Genomic DNA, 11,846 nt, shown 5'->3' with positions numbered 1-11,846 from the left:
GTATGTCAGACGTTTCGCGATAACTACGCTGTAGCAGATAAAATTGCGAAGGATGTACCTGACACGCGGTAGACGTGATGGTTTGGTTTGATACTGGAAACCAAACGTTAACTATTACACACAGAAGAAAATACTGGCAGCCGCCTTTGATCATGTTCTAATGTGGCACAGCACACTGTAAATATCGCACTAAAATTACGCCATTTGTCTTCGAATGTGCGAAAGAAATTGCAATAAAAATGAGCCGTTTGTCTTCTAGTGCGAGCTGGAAACGGCACTGAAATGGCGCCATTGATCTCCGAATCAGTGCTGTTATACAAATAAAACAGATGCAAACATGTTCTGTTACGGTCTGTCCACGATAACTAGAAACTAATATCGAGTGCTGAAATGGTCAGCCACGCCACGTTCAACTCACCCCAAATCCAAGGTTTTAACCGCCTGCCACCCTGGTTACTGAAGAAGCCCGGAGTGATTTTAGATTTATTGCAGTACAAGAGAGATTGCACTCCTGCCACCGTTTTTAATGCAGCATTTTCTGCCATTTTATCTGAGCACCACGACTATGTAGCTGTTTTTACGGATGGGTCGAAACAAGGGGATTCTGTTGGTTGCTCAGTTGTTTTTCCATATCGTGTCCTCAAGGTCCGACTGCCTCAGACTTTTACTGTCTTTGATGCAGAATTGTTTGCGATATTGCGGGCACTGGAGCACATGAGACATTCTTCCTCTCATAAATTTCTTGTCTGTTCCGATTCACTCAGTGCCCTTCACTCATTGCAACGTTTGTATGCGGCAGACAAAATTGTCCAGGCCATCCAGGATACCCTCCTCCGACTACAGCGACTGGGGAAAGTTGTAGCTTTCTGCTGGGTTCCGGGGCATGTCGGCATTGCTGGGAATGAAAGGGCAGATCTCGCAGCCAAGGAGGCGTGTCTCGCCCCACAAGTATCTCAGTGTGCTATCCCCTTGCACGCACTCACCTCGCTGTTGAGCTCACGGGTCATGCGTCGGTGGGAGGATGAGTGGCTGGAAGTGACTGACAATAAGCTCCGTATAGTCAAGCCCACAACGCGTGTGTGGTGTACTTCCTTTCAGCCCCATCGACGGGACGAGGTTCTCCTCACTCGGCTTCGAATAGGCCACAGCCCTATGACGCATGTCTTCCTGCTCCGGCGAGAGGACCCTCCAATGTGTGGTGCTTGTGGCGTCCAGGTCACTGTGCGCCACGTTTTATTGGACTGCGTTTTATTTTCTGACCAGCAGGTCGCGGCTGACTTGCCAGCGGACCTGCCATCTCTTTTAGGCAACACTCGGACGAATGTGGCTAAAGTTTTAAAGTTCTGTTCCCTGTCAAATGCTTTTACAAAGATTTTAGGGAGAGGATTTTAATTTGCTCACTGTGTGACAAGCTCGCCCATATTTTATGTAAGTGGCCAGCCAATAACAATTTCCTGTGACATTCTTTTTGCTATGTTTCCCCTTTCCTTAGGTTTTACTTTCTTATGTAGCATTTTCTTTCTTTTCCTGATTTCTTTGAGTGTGGTTTAGTTTTCTTAGGTCTGTCCACATTCGTTCCTTTTAATGTGTGTCAGGGCGCTGATGACCTCGATGTTGAGCGCCCATAAGCCCCAACACACCACCACTACCAGAGAAGGGACGCCACTGTCTGTTTCCAACTGTGCGTGCGCTGATGTGACGTCATCCCATCCAGCATTACGAGGGTTACGCTGATCACTGCACCAGGGCAGTATTTTTCTTTGAAAGTGCTTGCAACGTATTGTGCAAGCATAGGTTATGAGGAATTCTTGAGGAGCAGTTGACGTAACAGTGTCGTGGTCATCTACAATATTCATTAAAGTGATTGCGATGTAGTATTCTACCGTTTGTTACTGTAATCTGGATAGAATAATTCAATAAGCGAGTGAGGGAAGAAAGAAAATAAAGAAAGAGAACAAATGGTAAAATGCACTGACTGGCAATTCAACGGCTGAGGCTCGATTCCAGTTTCTACAGTGATATAAACATTTTTTATTTTATTTTATTCCTCGCAATGTTAAACAATTAATTATAAAATTCAAATATATTTAAGCAGTTCAATTTATATATGTAAAATAAATATATTCGATTTAGTTGCGATTACTATCCTTGTGAGTCAGAAGTCTATAATACCACTAATACCACATCGTAGCACGTCGGTAAAATTTTTAGACGAGCAGCCACTGGAAGAAAATACACACAGAAACCGTTAAGTTTTAAGACAATGGGTACAGCCACGGTCTGTAGGTACACCTCTACCCCGCAAGTCGGCATACTATGAGTGGCGGAGTGTTCTTCTGCTACTTACGTCATTTTCCACCACCCCAGTTCGATTCGTCAATGGTCCATGGGATAAACAGACTATTGATACACATCTGTCTGAGACGCTGTACAGGAAACCACGGTCTAGTGGTAGGGTCTTTGACTAGTAATGGCTCTGAGCACTATGGGACGTAACATCTATGGTCATCAGTCCCCTAGAACTTAGAACTACTTAAACCTAACTAACCTAAGGACATCACACAACACCCAGTCATCACGAGGCAGAGAAAATCCCTGACCCGCCGGGAATCGAACCCGGGAACCCGGGCGTTTGACTAGTAATCAAAACTTTTTCAGTCCTGTGTTCGAGCCTCACTACTGCTCGAATTCTGAATGGAAATCATCAGCAATGGCGACAGATGACTTTCGGCACAAGAAGTCATCCTCGTACTGGCAACGGCCTTGTCAAAGGGCGAGGAGGAACGGAGAAGGTCCCAGGACACCGTCTTGCCCTTAATGTGGGGAACTGTCCCCAAATGCGAAAGAATCAGCAATGACCAAGGTGTAGAGGGCAATGGAAACCACTCCATTACACACACATAAAGTGTATTCACATGACATGTGGCTTGTAAATGAAAAAAGATTGTCATAAGGTTCCGGACCCGTCCCCCATTCGGACCTCTGGGAGAGGATTGCGAAGGAAGAGGTCACCACGTGAAAAAGATTAACCAACGAAAGAATAACACTCTACACGTCGGGCGTGGAATGTGTGGAGCTGGAACGTAGTAGGTAATCCAAAAAATCTGAAAACGGAAATGCTAAGGCTGGATCTAGATATAGTGGGGGTCAGTGTGTAACGACAACAGCGGTCGCCTTCAAACGGCTATCGATGCTAATGCTTTACCTCTACGAGGAGTTTTTAAGTAGTTGTGACCGTGAGGTGACTTAATGGAAACACAACAATCAAACTGGGATTCTTTTCAGAAACACTCCAGAAAAATATAACTAACAGTAAACGGTGAGTCAGGAACAACCGTTCTTCCAACACATAAGCAAGTTGTAACATTACATATTAAAACAGGTTGCCAGCCTAATTAGGCATTCTAGTGTTAAGCAAAATGATAAAGCAGAAGGCAGTGCTAAGACTAAACCAATTTTTCTTGACATACACACACCAAACCCTTTCCTTGTAACTGTTCATACTACAACGCAGTAAGCTAACCTTGCAGATAAATGTGCTACTAACAAATAAATGGCCAATGAGATAGTAAACAGTAACATATTCCTCTCAACAACACATACCTTAAATGAACTAGGTGTAACATTTATAAAAGCAGTTACCGACACACATGAAATTAGTGGCAATACTGAACAGGGAAAAGCTTGAAATGATCGTAAATTTAAATCAGGGGGTCTGCTAATGATCCTAAAATATTACTTCATTGCTTAGTACAGGGTCTCTATGCCTGTGCATTAACCAGCTTGCATTAAAAGACATAACACAGTAAATAGTTCTTTCTTAAACTCTGTTTGGGGCAACTAGACAGAATGCAAATATAACTACACTGGCTCTGAAGGCGCCTTTGCATTGCTTCATTAACTAACTAGCCCAGTACACGAGGACCCTTAAACTCTCGTGGTTTGAAGAACCTTGCTCATTAACTAAACTACACCAGAATTTATGAGAAATGGTAAGTATTCCTATAGTTAATTATTAATTAAGTAAAGCACAACAAACTCTAACTCTTTAAATAAAAAATGTGCTTTCATAAGCAGTCTTTTGATCTTCTCAAAAGCATAACTGGTGGCGCAAATGACAACACGAAATTAAATTCAAGTTCAACCACTTTCTCATTATAAATTAGGACACCCAGAATTAAATTCGCTAGGAAAGGTTTCCTGTCCATGCTTGTGACTTGGGATAATCAAGGGTGTAAGATAGTGTTTTTAGCGACACTACAATTATTACTATAAAATCAATCAAATTTCATAAATACCTGGTTCATATTTAAAACCTTTTTCAAGCACTTTTTGTTCCTTTGGGGACAGAACCAAGTTCTATAAGTTAATTACACGTTGCGAAAAATTTTGTTTACAGTTTGAGGTTAGAGGTTCACTCACCTTCCTAATCATAGATAATTTCTTGTTCTGCCGCAAAAATACGTCGTGAATAAGATCACTTACACTTTGACGAACACCGAGCGAGGTGGCGCAGTGGTTAGCACACTGGACTCGCATTCGGGAGGACGACGGTTCAATCCCGTCTCCGGCCATCCTGATTTAGGTTTTCCGTGATTTTCCTAAATCGTTTCAGGCAAATGCCGGGATGGTTGCTTTGAAAGGGCACGGCCGATTTCCTTCCCAATCCTTCCCTAACCCGAGCTTGCGCTCCGTCTCTAATGACCTCGTTGTCGACACTAACCACCACCACCACTTTGACGAACTTCTCGATCGAAAACATCGAACTCACACGGGTATAACTTAGATGTGATTGCCATATGTACCACTTTAAGATGTGTACACACGTTGTCACGAACACGATACCATTTCTTCATTTCTTCCTTTATCCACGTGTATCTTGCGACGTCAACGGCTTTGTTTGCTGCGCCGCAAGCCGTTGACGTCGCAAGATACACGTGGATAAACCACACCATTTCCACTCTCCCAGCATACTTCCGTTGCTGCGGGGCTTCCCCAAGTCTTTTACATTCAACACTACGTTCCCTAACTGTAGACCAAGTCATTAACAGTACATTATACAACAATCGTTTCAGTAGTTATTTAAATTCAAAAACTCATTTTAAACAACATCGTTCAAAAGTTTCACATAACTGAAACATGTATACACAATCAAAGATTTTACATGAGAGATACAACATTGTATATAAGCAATACTACGAATTGACAGACAAAAAAAGGTCAAAAATAGGTGTTATAAGTGATGTGAAATGGAAAAAGCAAGGATTTGTGGTCAGACGAGAATAGCATAATATTAGCAACACAGTATAACGGGAGTAGGATTCGTTAGAGTAACAAGGTACGACAGAGTATGCGTTATTGTGGACAGGTCAGTGACAACGTTGTTCCCATCAGAGTCACAACAAACCAATAACAATAGTTCAGGCATACATGCCGATATCGCAAGCAGAAGATGAAGAGACAGAGAAAGTATATAAAGATACTGAATACGTAATGCCGTGCCTAAAGAGAGATGAAAATCTAATAGTGATGGGACATTGTAATGCCGTTGTAGAGGAAAAAGTGGAAGAAAGGGTGAAAGGATGATGATGATGATGTTTGGTTTATGGGGCGCTCAACCGTGCGGTTATCAGCGCCCGTACAAATTCCCAACCTTTTCTCAGTCCAAAATCGCCGCTTTCATGAAATATGACGACAACACAGGTACTCAGTCAGCTCGAGGCAGTTGAAAATCCCTGACCCCGCCGGGAATCGAGAACGCGACTGCGAGACCACGATCTGCGGGGAGGGTGAAAGTAGAATATGGACTTAGTAGCAGGAATGAGAGAGAAGAATGAGCTCTGCAATAAATTTCAGCTAGTAACAGCGAATTTTCTGTTCAAGAATCACAAGAGAAGGAATAGTTGAAAGAGGTCGGGAGGTACAGGAAGATTTCAGTTAGATTACATTATGGTAAGGCTGATATTCCGAAATCAGATATTAGACTGTAAGGCGTACCAAGCAGTAGATACAGACTCAGATCGCAATTTAATAATGATGATGAGTAGGCTGTAGTTTAAGAGGCTAGTCACGAAGAATCAATAAACAAAGAACTGCGATCAGGAAGCACTAAGGGATGAAGGGATACGCTTGAAGTTCTCTGAAACTATAGATACCGCGATAAAGAATAATTCAGCAGGCAGTTCACTTGAAAAGGAATAGACATCTCTAAAAAGGGTAGTCACGAAAGTTGGAAAGAAAAACATAGGTACAAGGCAAGTATCTGTGAAAAATCGACAGGTAACACAGGAAGAACTTCAGTTGTTCGACCAAAGAAATAATTTCAAAAATAAGCAGTGCCGGAAAATTTGGGAATACGGAAATACAAGTAGCATAATAATTAAATAAAAAGAAAGTGCAAAGAAGATGAGGTGAAATGACTGCATGAATATTATAAAAAAATTGAAAGAGAAATGAATGTTGGCAGGACTGGCTCAGCATACAGAAAAATTAAAACAGCGTTTGGAATAATTAAAGGCAAGGGCGGTAACATTTCGAGTGCAGTGTGAATTCCAGAGGGATGGGATAGGTTGAAAGAGTACACTGAACGCCTCTTGGAGAGGGTGATCTTGTTTGCTGACACAACAGAAGAAAAAACAGTAGACAACAGGGAAGAGATAGGGGATCCAGTATTACAATTAGAATTTAAAAGACTTTTGGATGACTAAAGATCTAATAAGGCAGAAGGGACAGATAACATTCCATTGGAATTTCTGGAATCATGGGGGGGGGGGGGGGGAGGGGGAGTGGTAACGTAACAACTATTCACGTTCGTGTGTAGATCCATGAGACTTGTGACATACCATTACAGTTTCGGAAAAAAACATCACCCACACAATTCCGAAGACAACAAGAGCTGGAACTTGCGAGAATTATTGCACAGTAAGAATAACAGCTCATCAATCAAGCTACTGACAAAAATAACATCCAGTTGAATGCAAAAGAAAATTGAGGATCTGTAGATAGCGATTATTTTGCCTTTGTGAAAAGTAAAGGCACAAGAGAGGGAGTTCTGACGTTGCGGTTGATAATAGAAGCAAGACTGAAGAGAAATCAACAGATGTTCATACGATATGTTGACTTGGAAAGGCGTTCGACAGTGTAAAATAGTGCAACATGTTTGAAATTCTGAGAAAAACAGTGATGACTGTAGGGGATTATGGGTAATATGCAATATCTACAAGAAACAAGAGTGGACAATAAGACAGGAAGACAAAGGACGAAATGCCAAGATTAGAAAGGGTATAAGACAAGGATATAGTCTTTCGCCCCTACAGTTGAATCTTTACACAGAAGAAGCAGCGACGTAATTAAAAGAAAGATTCAAGACTGGGATTAAAATTAAGGATGAAAAGTTGTCATTGACACGATTCATCGATGATAACGCTAACGTCAGTGAAAGTGAAGGAGAATTACAGGATCTTTTGTATGGAAAGAACTGTCTAATGAGTGTAGAATATGGATTGGGAGTAAATCGAAGGAAGATGAAAATAATGAGAAGTGGATGAATTGAGAACAGCGAGAAACTTAACATCAGAATTGGAGCTCACAAAGTAGATGAAGTTACGGAATACTGCTATTTACACAACAAAATAACCCATGATGAATCCAGCAAGAACTACATAAAACAAGACTATCTTAATCAAAAAGGACATTCCTGGTCAACAAAAATCCTTTTGGATTTCGGTCTCACCGCACTCTCTGAAATCGCAAAATATTCAGAAATGAACAGTAAAATAACTATGATCGGTAAGGATATGAATGCAAGATGTCCCTTAGTGTGTCTAGTAGTGTGAATAACAGTGTATTTTAATACGACAGTATGCCATCTTAGACAAATTATAACACTTAAAACACTTGATAATGGCACTTTGAAGCCGAAATCATGATTGTGTAAGTGTAAATGTAACACTGAAAATAAACAACAGTCTAATGGCGGTACTGACCTTAAAGAAACATATTATGACGTGGCCCTGAATGATGAAAAACTTATCTAATCAGCTCGTCCACTCGAACATTGTATACAGGCCACATGTACGGGCCACGTGGTGCCATTTGACACGTTCCGCAACGTAGATAAGATGGACTAGTAGTACTGACAAGTCATTCGATCGGCTCCGATGAACACGTAATTGGCCTTAGCCTCTGGCATAAGGTATAGCCAACTTACGAAAATAATTTATCCTGTGACGCCTATTAAGATTTTATGTTGACAGGAACCTCTACTTGTGGGCATTTAATAGCGAGCATTCATTCTGGAGTACGATTATGCTACCTAGTCACTACCTAAAGCATGGCTTGCGATAATTCTTGTTTTGTCAATTTTGTTTATGACAAGAGCCGCTCGGCTCCATCTAATCTGATGTACCATCATCTGATGCAACAAGGCCCACTACTTCTGCACCTTTATTCGCAATTGGTTGGCTGATTTTTCAGCCTCTTTGACATCGGAAAAGTCACTTAAAATTGAGTCTGACAGGGGGGAAAACTGTAAAAGGGGAGTATGTGGTATGTGTAAGGAAGATGGAGTGGGATTAATAAGGCATTTGAAAAACGAAAAACGATGTTCACTATATTCCCGAACTGAAACGCACCGTTCCGCTCATCATTGTTGGACTAAGGGCGTCCTTCGTAACACCACAGAGCTGCTCCAGAATATAATAATAGCACAAAATGGAGTGAAAATAATTAAAATAATTAAATTTCTAGTTTTTATGATACTGGAGTATATTCTTATGCTGGAGGACTGTAACATTTAGATTTTCAAATAGATGCTTTCAAGAGAGATTATCATTTATCTTAATTTCCTCTGCGGAATCTTTACAAAAAGTGAGAATACCTCAGTGCATATGTTAGTGTATATGGAGGTGCACAACAGACACTTTATTACCAGTGGTAATTTTGTTCATCTGTGGATGACTTTTAAAAGGCTATAGCCTTGTGTCATATGCACACGCATTGATGTATTTATAGGCATGGTTACGCAAGGTCGTGATAGGTACCCTGCCTTACGGTATTAACGATCCCAGCATTTGCCTGTAATACGGTTCAATAAGTTCAATAAGTAATGCAACACATTTTTTTTCTGAAACAGGGGTTGTTTTATTCAGCATTGAAATACACCAGGTTATTCCCCAATCTTTTAGCTACACAACACTATTTTTCAACGTAATCTCCATTCAATGCTACGGCCTTACGCCACCTAGAAATGAGGGTCTGTATGCCTGCACGGTACCATTCCACTGGTCGATGTCGGAGCCAACGTCGTACTGGATCAATAACTTCTTCATCATCCGCGTAGTGCCTCCCACGGATTGCCTCCTTCATTGGGCCAAAGATATGGAAATCCGACGGTGCGAGATCGGGGCTGTAGGGTGCATGAGGAAGAACAGTCCACTGAAGTTTTGTGAGCTCCTCTCGGGTGCGAAGACTTGTGTGAGGTCTTGCGTTTTCATGAAGAAGGAGAAGTTCGTTCAGATTTTTGTGCCTACGAACACGCTGAAGTCGTTTCTTCAATTTCTGAAGAGTAGCACAATACACTTCAGAGTTGATCGTTTGACCATGGGGAAGGACATCGAACAGAATAACCCCTTCAGCGCCCCAGAAGACTGTAACCATGACTTTACCGGCTGAGGGTATGGCTTTAAACTTTTTCTTGGTAGGGGAGTGGGTGTGGCGCCACTCCATTGACTGCCGTTTTGTTTCAGGTTCGAAGTGATGAACCCATGTTTCATCGCCTGTAACAATCTTTGACAAGAAATTGTCACCCTCAGCCACATGACGAGCAAGCAATTCCGCACAGATGGTTCTCCTTTGCTCTTTATGGTGTTCCGTTAGACAACGAGGGACCCAGCGGGAACAAACCTTTGAATATCCCAACTGGTGAACAATTGTGACAGCACTACCAACAGAGATGTCAAGTTGAGCACTGAGTTGTTTGATGGTGATCCGTCGATCATCTCGAACGAGTGTGTTCGCACGCTCCGCCATTGCAGGAGTCACAGCTGTGCACGGCCGGCCCGCACGCGGGAGATCAGACAGTCTTGCTTGACCTTGCGGCGATGATGACACACGCTTTGCCCAACGACTCACCGTGCTTTTGTCCACTGCCAGATCACCGTAGACATTCTGCAAGCGCCTATGAATATCTGAGATGCCCTGGTTTTCCGCCAAAAGAAACTCGATCACTGCCCGTTGTTTGCAACGCACATCCGTTACAGACGCCATTTTAACAGCTCCGTACAGCGCTGCCACCTGTCGGAAGTCAATGAAACTATACGAGACTAAGCGGGAATGTTTGAAAATATTCCACAAGAAATTTCCGGTTTTTTCAACCAAAATTGGCCGAGAAAAAAAATGTGTTGCATTACTTATTGAACTGCCTCGTACTTTAACGAAACAACGGGAAACCTAAATCAGGCCGGCTGAACATAAATTTTAGCCTCCATTCTGCAGAATGAGTGGTCAGTCTGTTTAAAATAGTGCTGCATCATTCGCTTCTTCTCTCGTGTACATAACTATTTTGTTTACACGGTTCATGCAGATGAGTTACGTTATTACGTAAAAAGTTTGTGGTACATTTCCCATTCATTTCTCAACATCAGCCGCTGCACACATTATCACCTGACATCAGGATCATGGCGATGATTTGTGGCCTCCAGTTTGTGTACTGCAACTTTCCACTGGTATTCCTGAAAACTTGAAAACTGAGTCAACAACAAAATGTTGAAATGTGTGTGAAATCTTATGGGACTTAACTGCTAAGGTCATCAGTCCCTAAGCTTAGACACTACTTAACCTAAATTATCCTAAGGACAAACACACACACCCATGCCCGAGGGAGGACTCGAACCTCCGCCGGGACCAGCCGCACAGTCCTTGACTGCAGCGCCTGAGACCGCTCGGCTAATCCCGCGTGGCTGAGTCAATATGCAACTATTGTAAGTGACTGTTGGTCTTAGAGAGAGGACCTGAAAAAGAAACTTGTAAAAGAGACGGCTTGATGTGCCTAATCTAAAGTAAAACTAAACTCCTTCCGAACATGCCATGACCGGCCGCCGTATCACCCTCAGCCCACAGGCGTCACTGGATGCGGATATAGAGGGGCATGTGGTCAGCACACCGCTCTCCTGGCCGTATGTCAGTGTCAGAGACCGGAGCCGCTACTTCTCAATCGAGTAGCTCCTCAGTTTTCTTCACAAGGGCTGAGCGTACCCCGCTTGCCAACAGCGCTTGGCAGACCGGATGGTCACCCATCCAACTGCTAGCCCAGCCGGACAGCGCTTAACTTCGGTGATCTGACGGGAACCGGTGTTACCACTGCGGCAAGGCCGATGGCCAAGTGCCTAATCTGGTTAGGTTAAATAAATAACGAAAATGTTAGTGTTATTCATTGCAAGGCTTTCTTGGACGGTTTCCAGCCAAAACCGTGAAGAATTCAGGACGGACACTTCACGAGACTTATGTGAAGAAAGTAAAATTTTGCCCCAATCTTCTTCGGACTATCCTCTCGGAATTTCGACAGTAACCTTTGCGTGATACACAACGCCTCTCTTGTACTGATTGCCATTGTTGTCATTGGAGTTTGCTGAGCATCTGCTTAAGGCTGTCGTGTCGGCTAAACTATCCCGTGACGAAATGCGACGCTTTCTGTTAATCCTTTTTGGTAAATATCGCAGACTTATCACCAGTACTCGCATGAATCTTTAGTATGTAGCTTCATTTTCGGACGGATTAAATTCCTTCCAATGAACCTCAGCACGGCTTGTATTTTCGTGTAGCTGACCACACGGTCCAGTAACGTTAAT

At 42.6% G+C, this 11,846-nt stretch overlaps 1 pseudogene; it reads right to left on the bottom strand.

Annotated features, from left to right (window-relative positions):
- Positions 1 to 11,259: 11,259 nt before the first annotated feature.
- Positions 11,260 to 11,377, bottom strand: LOC124597620 (annotated as a pseudogene).
- Positions 11,378 to 11,846: the final 469 nt, after the last annotated feature.

Source organism: Schistocerca americana, chromosome 2 (assembly GCF_021461395.2).
Source record: "Schistocerca americana isolate TAMUIC-IGC-003095 chromosome 2, iqSchAmer2.1, whole genome shotgun sequence".
NCBI lineage: Eukaryota > Metazoa > Arthropoda > Insecta > Orthoptera > Acrididae > Schistocerca > Schistocerca americana.
The sequence above is the reverse complement of the archived record's forward strand: the minus strand, read 5'-3'. Positions and strand labels throughout refer to the sequence as shown.